Here is a 19,018-nt window from a genome sequence, read left to right as displayed (position 1 = left end):
AAGTGAACGGGCTGAAGCCAACTGGAGGCCGCAGCCAAGACTCCCGATTGTGTCTCTCTACAGACAGCGCCTTCCTCCCCTGCGCATCACCTCCATGGGCCCCAAGCTGTGCAGGACATCACTTCACCACATCAGTGCCATTCACCAAGAACCACTGATTGGGTAGACTCTCAATTGCCTTAACTGCACCTACCACCCGGACACAAGTTCTTGCAGTGGAAGGCGGGGACAGGCAGGTCAGTAGGTAACAAATACCAACTGAAGCACAACACTTCCCCTCCTGGATCTATATGCAAACATCACCACTGACCCTCGTACAAAAGACAACATTAAATCCAGTGATGGGGAAGCGAGGGCCAGGAGGCTCCCAATCGCTGGAGCATCCAGATGCCAGGACCACTGAACAGATCGAGCAGACAATACCACAAGAATAACTACCCACAACCCTAGCAGCCACTAAGTTTGACAAAATTCTCCCTGCAATGGCCAAAACCAGACATGGTCTGCAAAATAGGGTTGAAGTGGTGGCAGTAGAAGTAGGCTTACCGCATGATGATCAAAGAAAACTCACTGCTCACGTTCTCTCAAGCAGAGAGCACACAGTGCCTGAACTAGAAGGGCAGTTAAGGTCCCTTGTGGCCAAGGTCCATGAACTCGTGTGCAGAGAGGAGGACTCCAATGGGCGTCCTCACCACAAAAATCTTCGAATCGTGGGCTTCCCTGAGGGTGCAGAAGGCCCAGACCAGTTGTTATGCTTTAAGACATGGCTGGTGCAAGCAGTGGTGCTTGTGACACTGTCAGCTCATTATCTAGTGGGATGGGCACACCGAATTCCAGTGACACAGCTGCCAACAGGGGCACCCCGAGGCCAGTGGTGGCCAGACTAATGATTTATAGAGACAAAGAGGCCATCCTACATGCAATTCAGGCCGTGAAGCCGATTTTGCATGAAAACGCATGCATTTCCATTCCTGTACTACACTCTGGCAGTGCTATGCCACAAAGCCTCCTTTCTGGGAGTGAAGAAATTACTACAAACAGCAGGCTGATTTTTACAGCCAAGTTGAAGCTCATGGTAAATCGGTCCAGCTACTTCTTTACCGAACCTGCAGATGTCTGGGATTGGATGGAGCAGCACCGATATTAGTCCTCAGTTCCATCAACACCAATGCCACGATCCCAGATGGACAGAACCCAGTGGCATGGTAAGCGCTGGAGCCGTGGAGATGAAGATCAATGGTGCTCCCACCCTGGTTTATGGACTGAGAACAGATCCAGGTGCTGTCAATTGCAACCACCTTGTGGGCAGAGACGCGCTCCCCGCTGCCCCTAGCTCCAGAGGATACGCTCTCTGAGGCAGGTTCCAGTGCCTCAGTTGGCAGCGCCACATCAGTAATCCTGCCAGACGTTACTCTGCCAACTGCAGACAATATGGTTTGAGGGGACTACAGGTAAGACACGTGGGCCATGTTTGAAAATTGTCCTAACTGGCCCTGCATATTACTGGGGGTAATTGCATGTCTGCCTCCTTGTAGAGGTACTGTGAAATTGGTTGCCATTCCTTCCCGCACCGTACGGATGCCTGTACAAATTAGAACTGGTGCCCGGCTTCAGCAGGACTCACTTCGAATTTCTCATACTCTGGATTTTAGCTAAGACTAAATGGAGACACACACTCAAGAATAAATCTAAGATCAATTTATAAAAATAAGTCTTCTTTTTATGTACATTTTGACACCAAGAACTTTGTAATCGAGTAAGTACTTTTGCAGTTAGGAATTTTTGCAGGTAAGTAAAAGAGTTCAATATTGTGCATCTTTATGAAGTAATATTTTCCTATGGGAGAAAAGGCAGATGTTGCATATAGTTATTTGCAATCAGTTTCTGGGGGTCTCCTTCGGGTCTTGGTCGTAAGGGGGCCAAAGTGTAAAGTACCACTAGCAGGTACTCATTACCTTCCGTGGGGCGTCAGGGTGAAGAGGTGCAGGTCACATTCGTAGATGGGCATAGTACACCAGTGGAAAGAAGGGAGGGGAACTAGAAACAGGCAGCAGAGGGGGACTTGGGGATAAGTCTGAGAGCTCCCAATGGGGGGATCGGGTCACAAGAGTCATGGGGACAAAGGGCACAGCCAGTTTGTCAGTACCCAGGTTCGCTTGCTCAAGCGCAGAGTGAAAAGTTTGGCTAGGCTCTGTGCGTCCTAGGGCCTTGCAGTTGTCGTTCTCGCCGGGTGAGAGTGCAAAATCTGGACAGCTGGGTCACCCTGGAGGTGGGTCTCTGTGGTGCTGATGTTTCTCAACAGATGCTCGGCCTCAGTGCACGGGAAGTACTGATTGGACTCTCAAAGGTGCTGTTTGCTGCAAGGGGGTACGGTGCCCCGGGTATTAGTTCTGTGTGGCTCAGTTTGGTCATGGTGTCCTCCCACTTGGCTGTGGGTTGATCTGACCTTGAGGAGCACAGAGTCCTCTACCTGTGGGCCTGCTGTGTCGGGTTGGCCAGGGAGTGACAACTTGTAGACCGGACTTTGCGTTTTCATGCCTACGGACTGCAGCAGAGTAGCTCCTTTACTCCAAGGGAGATTGCTTGGCAATTTGTAAAAGGCTGGCAGTCTCCCGGGGTTCTTGGAAGCTGGTCAGCTGCAGGACGAGTTGCTGGTCATGACTGTCGAGACTTAATGCAGGCAGGCAGGGTTTGGCACCAAAATTTCATACCAGTCTTCAGTTCTCGCTTTTATTGAGGCTCTTCTTTGTCCTCTCTTCTTAATCCATTGAATCTATGTTCCTGGTAGCAGGGGTGCCAACTAACTACTCAATTCAGGGACATTATGGGGAGTAACAGGTAGTAGCCAATGGCCTACCTAGCTTTAGGGTGTCGACACACTCTATGTGACCACTTACTGTGGGGAGTGTGTTTAATCCTGAACCAGAGAGCCTAATTCTGTCAAAACTAAGATGGCGGAATTCTAAAAGTTGTGTTCACTTCAGGTAGCCCACCATAGGAATAGTACTAGCCTGAGAGTGGAACACACCTCCGGATTAGCTAATTATCCTATCTGTCCTGGTGCCAAATGGGCCTGGGGCAGGGGGTGGCATTTCCCCTTTATGGGAAGCATTGGCTTGCATATCAAAGGTGACAGGGGTCTTTGAGGCCTCCTGCCTTGAAATGCTGATTACTTAGCCAACCTGCTTGGAGGAGGTGACAACACCTGTGGTGGGAGCAGGCATTGTTTCTATCCTCACAAAGCGTGTGCTTTCACCTGCAGGGGGTCAGAAACCTGTCTGTGGTGGCAGGCTGGTCTGCACCAGTCAGCCAGTACACAGATAGTCAGTAGGTTTCAGGAGGCACCTCTAATGTGCCCTCTGGGTGCATGTGTAAATAAATCCATCACTGGAATTAGTGTGGGCTCATTGATACAAGATGTTTGATACCAAGAATCTCTAGTTTCAGGGAAGTCATAATGTATCTGGGGAACTCGTAAACATCAGTGTCCAGCACATGTACTCAAAATGGCTTCCCTTTCCACTTGCAATATCTAAGAATCGACTTAGACATCACAGGGGCGTATCTGCTCATGCAGATATGCCCGACATGTAGTATAGTGCACCCTGCCTTAGGGCTGTAACGCCTGCTGCAGGGGTGACTTACCTATACTGCACGCTGTGTCTGCAGGCATGGCACATTATCAGCATTAGTGATTGGATAAGTTGTCCAGTCAGATACTGTTCTGGAGATACCAGTTTTTCAGTCACATAAGCTTGTCCAATCAGATGCTGGTCTGGAGCTACCAGTTTTTCAGTTACACTGGTGACACTTGCACCTGCATCTCTCAGCGCTTCTACTCTTATCCCATTAATCAAAGGCTGCTGTTTGTACTGACACATGATAGTAGGCCAAACAGCCAGGGCAGCTACATCCACCCCACCCTCAGAAACTAAAGTGGATTCAGTGTGCTCTCTGACCTGGTTAAGTCACACCAAGGATCCCCTCTGGAGACTCACCACTGCAGTGCTAACTGGGGGAGTACTAGAGGAAGCCTTTGGTGCCCCTTGGCCTTGCAATTAAAGCACCAAGCCTTCTTGTGATCCAGTTATTACCCTGGTACCCACCTTCGGTCTATGTACTGTCTTGGGGCCCACTCTCCTAAACAGGTTTTAGGGACCTTTAGAAGACTCTTTGTTTTTATCCTTAGGTTGCCTACTCTTTTTCCCTTGGGGGGATTAGTAACCCCGTTCTTTTGGTCACCCCCTCCAGAAAATTTCTTTGACACCCTAGTCTTGACCCAATGGTCAGACTTTTTTTCCAATTCTTGGGGAGCGACTGGACCTAGGTCCACCAAGTACTGATGCGTTTTTTTGGAATCTCAGTTACTTAACAGATTCTCTTTCATAATAAGATTAAAAAGCCCATCATAGTCATGCACCTTGTTATCTGGGTAAAGCAATCTTCAATTAGTAGGTCACGGGATGCCAAGTCTTAGCGCACTGCACTGTATGCGTACTCCCGGGTTTCCGTGTTCCTGTCCATACAGGAACACGGAAACCCGGGAGTACGCAGTCCTTCTGCACTCACACACGCCAGAATCTCGGCGCTTTGGCTTCCCATTGAGTTAGTCCACGCCCGACTCCAGAGGTCATTCATCACAAGATACGATCCTAGAACCACAATACAGTGCGCTAAGACTTGGCATCCAGTGACCTACTAATCGAAGATTGCTTTACCCAGCAACTTTCTGAACGCTGCCCGTTACTGCAATTTAGGGACAGTGTGGAAGTCACTTCCAAGCACATTCTTTACAACGGTCACGGGCCCAGCTGGGTCGGAACTATCACCAGCTAAGCGACCTCCTAGTTTTGATACAGCCACTTAGAGCCCTGAGGATTTGCAAATGCGATGAAACACGTGTCGGCTGGCTGTTTTTCACAATAAAGGACTCCATCGGACTACTCCCCCACTGGAGATTCCTACGAATTTTCTGTCGCTTTGTTTCTTTGCACTTTGTTTTCTTACTGTCACACATTGTGTTATCTACTATTTGTGAGTGCATAGGGTACCCTCGTAGTTTCTTAAAATTGGTAGCTCCCTCTACTAACTGTTGAGTGGTTTTAAGGGTTCTCCACTCACCCAGTTGCACTACCTATACTAAGCACGCCTAATACCAGTGCGTCCACTTTTGGCCATGCACCCTTGCATTTCTGACATCAAAAGCCTTTCTGTTATTTCTCTAAAAATAAAATGATATTTCTTTCTAACGATATTTTTGATTTCGATATTTTTCTACTTACCTTGTTGTAGATAGGATGTCGATATTCTTGACATCGATATTTTTGTTATGATATTTTTGTAGGTCGATTTTTTGACCTTCGATATTTAGTCAGTGATCCGTCACACACATCAGTACATGTCCTACCTTTCACATACACTGCACCCTGCCCACAGGCGTACCTTGGGCCTACCTTAGGGGTGACTCACATGTAATAAAGGAAAGGTTAGGGCCTGGCAAGTGGGTGAGCTTACGAGGTCGACATGGCAGTAGAGACTGCATGCAGACACTGCAGTGGCAGGCCCGAGCCCCTTCAAAAGGCTGCTTGTGTTGGTGGCACAGTCAGTGCTGCAGACCCACTAGTAGCATTTGACTTACAGCAGGCCCTGGGCGCACACAGGGACCTAGTAGTAAGTCAAACAAGCCAAATAATGGAAACACCAATACATATTAACAATTTATACAGAGAGCATATGCACTTTAGCACTGATCAGCAGTGGTAAGTGCCCAGAGTCCTAAAACCAACAAAAACAGGGTCAAAAACAGGAGGTCAACAAGCAAAACGTCTGAGGATAAACCCGCTGAAAAACCCAGGTCTAGCACAACCCCCTTACAGCCTAAAGCCAAGCAGGGGTGTAATCAATCCCTTGATGGACTTCCATGCTTGTGGCAATAGAACCCAGACCTGGCCCACAGCAGCGGGCAAGTTCTGATTCTACGCCTTGCTGAACCCAGTTGGATCCCTCTGTCCATACTCCCAGGGCCCACTAAGCTAACCCAAGGAGAACCTCCCTTCTCATCTGGGGACCCCACCTGTGAGGCGCCTACTCTTAGCTTGCTCACAGGTGTACACATGCAGGCAGATCGTACCCACAGAGCCAACACAGTGGTGTGGCCCAGTCCACCCCTGGGACCTGGGAGGGAGGGAGGGACTGATGACATGGTAGGCTACCAGAGTGGTGCCCTGTTTCAAAATGGTGTGCTTATCCTCTTCGAGCAACTGCAGACTGAGTGTGAATTACCAGCGTTCCATTTCTTGGCCTAGGGCTGATTGGTGGCCGAGATGGGCTGACTGGGGCAGATTGTTAACACGGATCTGGAGCAGCACCCAATGGTTCACACCCTACACACTATAGATGGTGGCCACCAACTCACCATCCGGCTCACATGGGCCCTGACATCTCCAACACAGGACCCCTTGCTACCAACCTGTAGGTGCTAGGAACGAGCTTTAGGCTGAGGCATGACCCAGAAGAAATGGGAAAGGGAATTGTTATATCCGCATAAACTTTCCTGCAATGCCAAGTTACAGTTCAGTACATTCAACATAACATTTTACACAGAGCCTATCTTACCCTGGGGGTCTACCTCAAATTGCCCTCTGTCAGGCACCAGATGCAGATATGGCTCAAATGTTCTGGGACATTCCAGTGACAGCAAATTCGTGGCCGGCAGACACAGATACTCTAACTAGTATCACGGGGTGCAAACATCTATACACGATGGGACTGATTAAGTGCAAGAAATCAGGGAGCTTCGCAAACTATTTTATAGACCTGGTGTTGCTTATAATCTGTAGGTCCATTGCCATGAAATTCGAAAGCCAGCACGTGGCCTGGGTTAAAACACTGGTGCACACTAACACTTAAATGAGGCAGAGCTGAATCAGTAGCGCTTAGGCAAGTGGAGACCCAAGGACTGCACAGCGTCTCAATAGCTGGGGATTGATACAATGTGCTGCACGAGCTGCAACAGTTTAAAGAGGATCTCCCGACTAAGGAGTGCCCAGTTGTGGAATGACACCAAACTCAGAAAGCCTGACACTTCTCCCCTACCCCAAGCTTGAGCACCAAAAGGATTAAAGGAACACTGCGCAGGGGAGCTGAGGAGCGGTGTCATATTACGTGTACCTAAAGTTAATTATGTTTACTTGTTCCATTTTTAACCAATTTCTCCCGTTGGACAAAGTGCTTAATTTGAGCCGGTGCTTTCCGGTGCTCGGAACCGGTACGTAATTGCTTTCCGGTGCTCGGCATCTAATTGTCAACACCAGACTACCACATGGTGGAGCTGTTCATCTCTAATTTAGAGATGAGCAGAACAACGGTTGTTTAGGAATAAAATATACATTAAAATTTCTAATACCTGTCTCCCCGAGCCATTCCTTTAGCTTTGGGGACCTGGAATAATCTGAACTGTCGCAGTTCCATGCGAGAGAGAGGGTTAGTAGTTATTTTGGCAGTGATGACAAGGGCGATGAGTGGTGCAAGCTGCAGTGGCCTCCTGGTCAGAACCCTGGCACTGAGGGGCAGATTTATGTCGGACTTGCGCCACGTTTACGCCACCGTTGCGTCACGCAACGGTGCGGAAACGTGGCGCATCCCTGCGACCTATTTACAACGTGACGCATCTAGGCAGATGCGTCAAGTTGTAAAGCCCTGCGCCACATGAAACCTGCGTCAGGTTTCATGTGGGCGTTCTGTCGCAGGGTGGGCGTTGCCTCGTAGGAAAGCCCCGTAAATCTGACGCAGTGAAATCTACAAGATTTCTCTGAGTCAGTTTTACGACGCTGCTCGGTCAAATCCTTACACCTGCTTGAAGCAGGCGTAAGGAGTGACGCACCACGTTATGTATGGGTGGCCTCTGTACATTGCAGGAGTTGCGTCGCACTCGCGACGCTACTCCAGCAATGCGCCGCCCGTACACCACAAGATGCGTCACGTATCTGCCCTTCCTTGCACCATGGTGCGCCGCATTGTAAATGCGGCGCATCTGTGGTGCCGCAAGGAGGGAATTGCGTGACGCATCAGTTCTGGCGCATCCCTGCTGATTTGCAGAGATGCGCCAGAACTCATAAATCTGCCCCTTAATATTTTACAAATTAAGCACTGGGTGATACATTGAAATGCATGAGCAGGTACCATGGTGGGGTTACTAAACATGGATATGTAACATGGATCCCTATGTTTGTCATATGCCTATGTGATACTAAGATACAACTCAATAAAAATTGGTTTAAAAAAACAATGGAATTTGCTGACAGCGCATGCACGCTGTTCAGGTGAAACCCTAAAAAGAAGAAAGGAAATAAACAAGGAAGGAGGAAGAAAGAAGGAAGGGGAATAATAGTGGAAAGAAATGAGTGGAAGAAAAGAAGGAGAAAGACGTTACCAAAGAGGGATAGCGTGAGATGGTCTGGGTGAGGAGGAGACATGGTTGGCAGGTAATTGCTGCTTGTTTGCAGATGCAGGAAGCAGAGCGGGGGAGTCTACCGTGAGCCACTGACAGCGACAGTGAGTGGGTGATGCTTCTGTGCGCAGAACGTGCTCTTTCAACATGGCCTTCCTAGTGCCAGTCACCCACAGTAACAGCTGCATTTTTATGAGGAATGACTGTCGGAGCCAACAACGTAACAGGATGTCACACACATGGGACTTTGAATCAGCAGCATGCTGATAGTTTTAGTCTACTGTATTAGCATTTATAAAGCACTTCCAACCCCTGACAAGGCGCCTGAGGGCGTTCACAGATGGACCAGGCATGTAGCTAACATTGGTGCAGCAGGGTCAGTGGCACCTAGGCTCATTGAACCCTTATAACGCCTGTATTTACTGCCCCAATGGCTTTCAAAGGAACCATTTTCCTTGCTTGCACCAGTGCTCATGGCACCCTTGCTATGCCACTGAGATGGGCAAACTCTATACTGAGGGACTGCTTGGTTGGAAGAATGTTGAGTTGTAGTGTGGCCTATGTGGCAAGTGTCTTGATGCCACATGTGAAGAGCACCGTGGTGCTCTTTTCCTGACATTGGTTGCTGCACTTCTGCGAGTAGAGGGGCGAGGGATGGAGCACGTAAGTTTAATTGATTTTGGATTTAGTTGGATTGGTGCTTTATGATTATGGCCTATGCATGGAGGGGCAGATCTACAAGAAAGTGCAGCGGCGCGGCACCGCAAGCCCTTTGGCTGCGCCACGCTGCAGCACTTTCAAAGCACAGGAATGCAACATATCTACAATGATGTTGCATTCCTGTGCTCTCCCCTGCACTGGCGCAGAAACAGGTGCCATGCGCCGGCGCAGGCACCCTTGCACCATGGTGCAAGGATGCCGGCTCCATGGGGAGATTGCTTTTGTGAAGGAAGGGGCCCCTTCCTGCACAAAAGCAATCACTGCAGGCATTTCCCTCATTTAATGCATGCTGTAGAATGCAGCACGCATTGAAAGAGGAAAACATTTCTCCTCGATTCGCTTGGCTATGCCACCGCTATGGTGGCACAGCAAACTGACGCATTTCTAGGTTTACGATTTCTTGTAAATCTGGAAATGTATCAGTGGACATGGGTGTTGCGTGGGAACACCCACAGCAACACCCATGTCCTGCCCCTAACACGCAAAGTGTTGCATGAACAGGGGCGATATTTACAAGCACAGGTTAAGTCACGCAGGGTGACTTTACCTGTGCTTGTAAATATCCTTTAGCAGGCTGCGCCACCGGTGGGTCACGCAACGTGATGCACCGGCTGCGCATGGTACTTGTAAATCTTCCCCGGAGTGTTTCGGTGTTGTGTACGGCCAGTGGTGGAACTTCTTGTTTTGTGATCCTGTAACTGCGGCCATGCTTGCAGTAGAATTGGGAGGAGTGAGAGATAGAGGCACATGTCGTCATGCCTACTAGCCCCGTGGTGGAATTGATTATAGTTCATGGTTGCCAATCATCTAATGCCCCAACTTACTTTGTGGGTGATCAGATCTGTTGTTGGGTGCGGTTTGCGTCTGCATCCTTAGTTTAGTAAGAGACAGATCTTTGCTGCCTACTGAATTCTGGTTGTTTCTAGCCTTTGCAGGGAATGAATTCCAAACGTTTGCAGCTTGTAGGAGAAGGATCTTTTACCAATGGCATCTTCCTGAAGGGAGGATGATCAGTCGCGTGGTGGATTATCTTGGAACTTTGCTTGGAGGAACGATGGACCCTTGATGCGGATGGCCCTTTGACAACACTAAGAGTCTACAAGGTGGAGCAAATAGCTAGAGGGTGTCAGCAAAGCTCTTGAAGGACTGTTGGGATGTACTCACATGGGAAAAGACTTGGCAGAGATCTTGATGCCATGTTTTGGATTGTTTTGGTAAGCAAAGGCTTTGTTTTTAACCGCAGTATTATGGCCAAAATATTGTCATACAAATATTACATGCATACAAACATATTGTGAAGGTAATTCTATAAGTATGTGTTTACTATACCTAACTCAACATACATGCATTTCATATATCTTCGACGTACCTGGATGTGGAGCTAAAAATAGTAAATCCATAGTTGCCTCCGCAACATTTTTGTGGCCGATATTTTTGCCACAATAATTGTGTGTTGTGATATTTTTTCTATCCACATTCTGACACACAACCCAATGCGTGAACCCCCCCAGCACCTGGGCTTTGGCACTCGCTCCACCATAACAATAACCCATACACAATGGTCAGAAAGACCTGACATGTCTAGCACAATAACTATTTGAAGTCTGATAGGGAGTTCTGAGTTAGCTCAGTGGGTTTTGCTGTTGCAGACGGGATTTCTGTAAAAAAAAGCTACCACGCTTAGTAAAGAAAAACAAAGAGTTTCATAGACAAACAGATATTTGGACTGACAATTTGAGTTGTAATCAAGCATCACTAAAATAGTTGGTCAAGTTGAATCCGACTCTAGTGACAACAGAAAATTCACGTATTGCAAAGGTGAACTACATTGGTGCAGCCATACCTTATGGAGCCCCCAACAGGGTACATTGAAGGGGCCCACACATAAAATAACTCTTCTACCCGATGTGTTCAAGTACCTACACATGACATCCCTACTGCAGTTTTAGTGACATGTGGCCATGGTGGCAGTGGGGGCATACCAAAATTAATTTATAAAATGGAGGTCCGGGGTAAATCGGTGTGTTTCCTGGCCTCACGAAGACCTAGATCAAGGCAGTCCTTATGAAAAGGGTCTTTGGGGGGGTTAGTTGGTGAATCATGTGAAGATACAAATTAAATCCATTCCAAAATAAATGACGACTAAAGTGTAACCTTCACAACTTTGTCCCTTGATTAAGAGCAGCTTTATCTCAGTGGCGGCTGGCACGAATCGGTGGTTGTGTGGCCGAGGGGTAAGGGGGTGTAAAAAAGAAAAACTCACATTATCGTCGCTTCTCTCCTCCGCATCAGACTGGAACAGGGAGCACTCAGGCTCCCCTAAGCCAATCACAGCCCTGCAATGCAGCATTGTGATTGGTCTGATCACCGTGGTTCGGCGCTCAGATAGGGACTGGAAGCCTGGGTATCTTCTCCACACAGGCTGAAATACCGTCTGGGTGGAAACTATGCAAAGTGTGCTTGACTGTTTGGCCGGCCATCGACGGCCGGCCAAACATTCATGCGCACTTACAGAGTGCCCACCACTCCTCCCCCTGCTCTGTGAGCAGAGCAGCCCCACCCCAACCCGCAAAGCTGCAGCAGAAGGAAAAAAATAAAATGATAACAAGTTATTATCATTTTATTTTTCCTTCATTTACACTGCTGAAAAGCAGGAAGACAATGCTCCGCCTTAGAGGAGAAGCTTCCACTGCTTTATCTTCCTTCTTGTTTGTAGCTCTTGCATTTTACTTTTTCAAAGAATAATAGTCGATCTAGTATGGTGTCATCCAGCATAGTCAAACACACAAAAGTTGATGGAAGGGGCTTGCGATAAATCTAACCACAGACAATTGCTCATGGTAGCACTCCAATCCATTGTTCTTTTGCTCACAACGCCACCTTAGTTTAGACCCAGCCATATGCAAATCAGCCCTGACCTTGCTCCTCACAGGAACTGTCCAGCCCGAACTGCTAAGCCAGGTCTTCCCTGAACCGCAACACGAACAACCCAGGACCAGTTGCACCCTAGTCATGGGCTCATCAGCGAGGTGCACCTTGGTTCCAGTGACACAGTGAGCATGGGACCCAAATCTGGGCATACCCATGCCACTTAGGGTGGTACATGAAAAACACTATAGGTGATGGGAGACTGCTTGCAATAAATCTAACCATAGGCAATTGCTCAGGGTAGTTCATCATTCTTTTGCTCACCATGACACATAAGTTTGGACCCAGCCATAGGCAAATCAGTCTTGACCCTGCTCCTCACGGGAACAGTTCAGCCTAAACTGCCAGGCTAGGTCTTCCCTGAACCAGAACACAAACAACCCAGGACCAATTTCACTCTAGTTATGTCTCATCTGCCTGGTACATCTTGGTTCCAGTGACTCCGTGACCACAGGACTCAAGGTGGCATGGTGAGCAAATGAACAAAGAGTTAGAGTGCTACCCCAGCTACTGCTAGTGATAGACTTATTGCAAGCAGCCTCACCTTTTGTGTGTTTCTTCCTCATCCAGTACAGTTCCATCCACTGTCCATTTGGATGAGGCTTTGTCTAGTAGATATAGGTCCCAGGAGAGCTCGGCTCGCATCCTAGCTCACCTATTCAACGCATCATGCAGTCTTCGGAAACTCGCTGCAACTCCCCGTGCCTTAGTTCCCTTATCTGAAGAAATGAGAGTACCTTGAGGTGTTTCAGTTTGCATGTCAGTGATAAATACCACCCGTATAGGGTAAAAAGCGAACAATGCAAACTCTTCCCTGGAGGTGTTCAAGCAGAGGTGGTTCTTCCTTCAAGACAGTTTTGGCATTGAAAACTGCATTTTACAATCCAGTTTTATAGAGAAATTTAACTAGTAATCAGGTTTAACAGACTGTGCTGAAGGAGAATTCATGGAACATTCCCATACTCGAAGCTCTGCCGGCAGCATCATTTCTCTGCTCCAGCAGATCTTGTAAGTGCCTTTCAGAAAACTGTGCACCCAATAAAAACAGTGGATGCAGAAAACACTAATGTTTGTGCCGCGAGAAACGCAATACCTGAGACTGTGTGCCTATTATCGTTTCTTTGCAAGTGATCGGGCCCCCAAAACATGCTGGGAAATAGAATCTCTGGTAATATGGTATAATAATAGAAAATGTGGGGCCATATTATCAAGGACAGGCGATAAAATTATCGCCGCTTTATCAGCAGGAAACTGGCGCTAAAGAGGCGATAATGGGCTTGATAATATGTCCTTGTGAATTCCCATAGCAGCCCAGGTTCTGGTGTCAACCTGGGCTGCTATGGAAATTCTCAAGGGCATATTATCAAGCCCATTATCGCCGCTTTTGCGCCAGTTTCCTGCCAATAAAGTGGCGATAATTTTATCGCCTGTTCTTGATAATATGCCCCGTGGTCTTTATTTGTTATCTTGAGACTGAAGCCCTCATTACAAGTTTAACCGACTGTAATTACCACGTGTTTGCAGCCTCAACACCCCCAAACAAAGGCTGATAGCTAGTTCAGACAGATTTGATGTTTTTGCACATGGAAAATCCAATGAAACACCGGACCTGGATTTACCACAGGCGGTAATACGGTACCGTTGCCTCCAGGCAGGGCTGGTGTTAGGGAAGTGCGGCCGGTGCAGTTGCATTGGGCGCTGCCCTTTGGAGGGGGGGCTGACCTCAGGAGGGGCGCTGTATTCAGCAATATTTTATGATTAGAGAGATAAAGGGCAATTTTGCCCGGTGGTAGTGAGAGAATCCGACGAAGCGGTCGTGTGGTTGGGGGCGTCAAAAGTGATTAACTGTCAGATATTCTGTATGAGGAAATATCGCACTTGGCACAAGTCTGCACCTGAACTTATCATCCCCAGTAATATCAGGTGTGTAAATTCTGGTTGAAGAGTTAAAATTCCCAGAACAAGTTGTTGGGTAATCTGAATAACAGTTGCAATTACCGGAAAAGTTCCCCTTGCCCAGAGGAGGTATTGAAGAGAATCTATTATTAAAGATGAGTTTACACATATTTAAATAACCGTAATATTAAATAACCGAATCAAAAAATATGAATTCAAATGCATTTTATGAAAATGTTCTTACAAATTGTAAATATTAAAAAAAATTATATCATATTATATTACATTATAGTAAAAAAAAACGTAAATAATTAGTAAACGTCCATATGCAGAGCTGAACACGCGGCCATAAATACTCTGTGAAACTTTCCTTCCTCCCACTTGCAACCAGCACCATGGATGGAGCAGTCTACCAGGGCATCATCATGAATGCAATGCAGATCCAGGTTCAAAAAATGATGATAGTATACCAACAACAACAATAGGAGGAAACTGTCCGGTGCCAAGGACCAATGCAACACCTCAGAAGGAGACATCATTATCTTGCCATGCTATCCAGTGGATGGGGTGAAAGGCACACATGCTTTGGGACACTACCACGCGGGCTCACCATCCACCGCCCCCGTTGAACAGCCCCTATTATAGGGTTCATTCACCAGCAGTACTGCCATTTAGATATTGACAAACTTTCTGCATGATTGATTAAAGAATGGATCTTCTTGTACCTGTATGGATCGATGTCTCATGAATCCATTTTATACACTTGTTTTGTCTCAGGTACTTTTGACCACTGTCTTTAAAATGTTCTCCAACAGTGCTTTACCAAACACTGGATACCTAATCTCCCTACTATATGTTACTGTGGTTGTTTAGCCATGTTGATGCTTGTTCCCCCCCCCAGGTGATTTCAGAAGGTATTTTATATATCTTTTCACATAGGACTAGCACACAAGTCCAAACCATTGGGTCGGCACCTTACAGACATATACCAACACCGTCTCTACTAGAGTAGTCGAGGATCCACTGGTCCTAATGAAATGGCAAGATGCCAAGATCCCCTGGATGATAAGAGGCATGAAACATGTTGACCCCCCTCTTTAACAACAACTCTACAGTCTTTTGTTTTTATTATATCATAGGAACCCAGTCAATTTAAGGAATCCTGTGGGATCCTATAGCTATTTTTAGAGTCAAACATTTTTATTATGTGGAAAAGCAACTCGGTACACAGCCCAGCTGCCTATATCAACTTGCCGGCAGGGCGCAGTCCCACAGGTTCAACACAGCGTCCGGGCCTACACCCCTAAGGGCGACCCCGCGGCACTTTCGGAGCGGAAGAGCGAGCCCGCCAGTGCAATAGTCTCCACTTTTATATTAAAACAAACACAAGAAACAGAAAGAAGAAAGAACCCACCTCCCACCCCCCATCCCGCTCCCCACCCGCTCCACATCAGCTCCCCCCACCATCCATTACCATCTAAGTATCCCTCAGCCCATCAGGCACCTCTCAATCCACTGCAGTGGCCCCCTTTGGCTCTAAAGGAATAAGTTGCAAGATCTGGAGATATTTCGGACATGTCACCTCATGGAGGTCCTTAGCAAGGAGTTTTAAAAACGGGCCCCAGAGCTTCGCATAGTCAGAACCTTTCCCATCCATGCCCAGCGAGAGCGTTCCATGGCTAAAATGTGCCAGAGCCTTTGAATCCAGTCCCTAGTGTCAGGCAGAACCGGGGTACCCCACTGCGCCAAGAGGACCTGCCTCGCTGCCAACAAAGCTAAAGCTCTCTGTCTACCCCTCAACGAGTCAAAGGAAAGGACTTCGGATGGGGAAGTCCCAGCAGAACATGCTCAGGCGCCCGGGGGAGTGTAATCTGAAACGCAACATCCAGCTCATCCAACTCCAGTTTCCAATAGCCCTCCAGCTTCGGACAATGCCATAACAAGCGTACTAGAGTCCCTGAAAGGCCACACCCCCGCCAGCAAAGCCCCGACTTCGCTACATCCCACTTCTTAATGCGCGCCGGGGTGTAGTACCAATAGGATGCCACTTTGCATGCAGACTCAGTACCCGCAGTATTAGAAGCTGTGTGGTGCACGCGATAGAAAATGTGCTCCCACTCCTTACTGGTCAGAGGACGCCCCAGCTCCGTTTCCCAAATAACCTGCGCCTTCGTACGTTGCCTCTTAGGGTGGTGCAGAATCATTGCATATAATTCTGAAACAAGCTTACAATCATCTTTCATGCAGACTAACCATTTCTCAAATCTCGTAAAGGGCCGAGACATAGAGGCCATATTGCCTGGTTGGGTCACCCAGTGCGCCACCTGCGGGTGGTAAAAAACATCAGACTCCGGCAGCAGGAAGAATTCAGAACGCAAGCGGACAAAGGGAACCAGACCGTCCAGGTCAAAAAGCGAGCCCACTCTTTTACAGCCCTGCTCCTGCCAGCGGTGGAAGACTGGGGATGCACACCCCGGCGGAAAGTCCGGATTATCGACAATGGGGGTCATGGGGGAGGGAAAATTAGTCCGCCCCCTGCGCTGCGCCAACTGATCCCAGACCTTCAAGGTCGGGAAAGTCACTGGGGAAGAGTAAAGCCCCCACGCCCTGTGCTTGTGCGGCAACCACAACTCACGCCAAATGTTGCACCCCGCCACCGTTTGATCCATAAAGTTCCAATGCTTACTAGACAGGGACCTATTACATTACGCAAAATAGCGAAGACAGGACGCCTGATAGTAGGCTGTCAAGAGGGGGAAAGCCAACCCGCTGGCCGCTTTCGGCGTAGTAACGAGGGATAACACCAGCCGTGGTCGCTGATTGTTCCACAAAAACCTATTAAGAAGCCCCTGCAGCTTCTGCAGGGTGCCCGGTGGGGGGCTCAAAGGCAGCATTTGGAAGAGGTAAAGAACCCTAGGAAGGATCGTCATCTTTACTGCAGCCAGCCGTCCGTACCAGGCCAATTTAAGACGGGACCAATCTGAGAGGGCCTTGGCGGTATGCTCAACGAGCAAACCATAATTTAGAGACGCCGCTTTATCACTAGAGGGGGCCAATCGGATGCCTAGATAGGGAATGTCGGAATACCCCCACTGAAAATCGAAGTCTAGCTCCAGATCCTGTACATCCGCACTAGGGACGGAGACGTTCAGTATTTGCGACTTGGAGAAGTTGACTTTAAACCCCGCTGCCCTGTGAAAGGCGAGGATTTCTGCCGATAGGCACCGCAGGGAAGAGTGAGGCTGGGTCAATGAAAGAATAACATCATCCGCATATAAGCTAATCTTATGGGTATCAGCGCCGAACTTGATCCCTGAGATACCTACATTAGCCCGTACACGCTGGGCAAAGGGCACCATATAGAGCGCAAAAAGCAACGGGGAGAGGGGGCACCCCTGCCGCGTTCCCCTAGTGATGGGGAAGAGGGCTGATTTACAGCCATTTACCCACACCGCCGCTTTAGGGGCTGCATAAAGACACTGAACCCACCGCAGGAAGTTGTCCCCCACCCGAAGGCCCTCAACACCGCGAACAAGTAATCCCAATCTCCACGGTCAAAGGCCTTCTCAGCATCAATAGAGAGAAAGAAGGCCTGAGAGCGATGGACAAGTCCAGAAGGTGCAACTGACGTTTGGTATTATCCCGTCCCTGGCGAGTTGGGATAAATCCCGCCTGATTTGGCATCTATGTTGAGTAGCGAGATCGGCCTGTACGAACCGCATCTCTTAGCGTTCTTCCCAGGCTTGAGAATGACGGTAATCGCCGCCTCTGCCATGGATGGGGTCACCGCTCCTACATCAAGGAAAGAGTTAAAGAGTCGGGTTAAAAGAGGAGCCAGCTCCACACCGTAAGTTTTATAAAATGCGGCCGAGAATCCGTCTGGCCCTGGGGATTTGGCAACTTTCAAGCGCGCGATCGCAGATATGACCTCCTCGACGCATATCGCGGCATCTAAAGCCTCCGCCTCCGCCGGGAGTAGGGGCGTGATGTCACAAGACGCCAGGTAATCTGCCACTTCCCCACCGTCCGCGCCCTCCCCCCTGTAGAGAGTCTGATAAAACTGCCGAAAGGTGTCCATTATAGCCACATCAGTTGTCTGTTCAATCGCCCGGGAGTCCCTAATGAATGGGGGGCTGAGTTTGATGCTCCAACTCAGCGCGCTTCTCCTTACGCAATCGAGAATATGTCACCGCAAGCACTATAAACTCACCCCTAACTACTAGTTTCAAAGCCTCCCAGACTGATGCCAGGGGTGTTCCCTCTATATCATTATCGGCAAGGTAGTGAGTAATGGTATCCCCACCTTCTGAACCACCAAGTCTGAATGAAGCATAGAGTCCCGGAGGCGCCAGCCCGACAGTGGTGGCCTGTCACCATGAGACGTGAGCAACACCGAGATGAGCGCATGATCCGATAGGGAGCGCGGCGTGATGTTGGCAGCGGACAAATAAGGCAAGAGAGAAGACGTGGCCAGGAAGTAATCGAGGCGTGCATACGTTTTATGAGCCGCAAAGTAGTAAGTATAATCGCGCTCCAGGGGATGCTGAACACACCACACATCATGTAACCCTCCATCAAGCAGCCACTGCCTCCCTCCCTGCGACATCGCCCCCGCTTGGTAAGACCTCTGTGCGGACCTGTCCAGCCCCGAGTCCATTACAATTTTTAAATCGCCACCAACCAGGGTCAGAGCATCCGGTGACGCCAGCACCTGTGAGAAAGCCGTCTGCAAGAAAGGTTCTTGTCGCTCATTCGGGGCGTAGATGGACCCTAACGTGAGCTGCATCTCTCCCCACAGAACGCGGACAGCTAAAAATCTACCTTTGATATCCACCACCTGGGAGATAACGTTGCAATGCGCTCTTGCGCTGTAGAGAATGGCCACCCCATGCTTCTTAGCCAGACCTGAAGACCAAAATTGCAGAGGGAAGCGTTTGTCCGTCATGCGCTTGACATCTTTGGAGAGAAGATGCGTCTCCTGCAACAGGCACACTCCACTGTCTGCATTTTTTAAAAGGGAGAGGA

This window comes from Lissotriton helveticus, chromosome 9, assembly GCF_964261635.1.
Source record: "Lissotriton helveticus chromosome 9, aLisHel1.1, whole genome shotgun sequence".
NCBI classification, from domain to species: domain Eukaryota; kingdom Metazoa; phylum Chordata; class Amphibia; order Caudata; family Salamandridae; genus Lissotriton; species Lissotriton helveticus.
The sequence above is the reverse complement of the archived record's forward strand: the minus strand, read 5'-3'. Positions refer to the sequence as shown.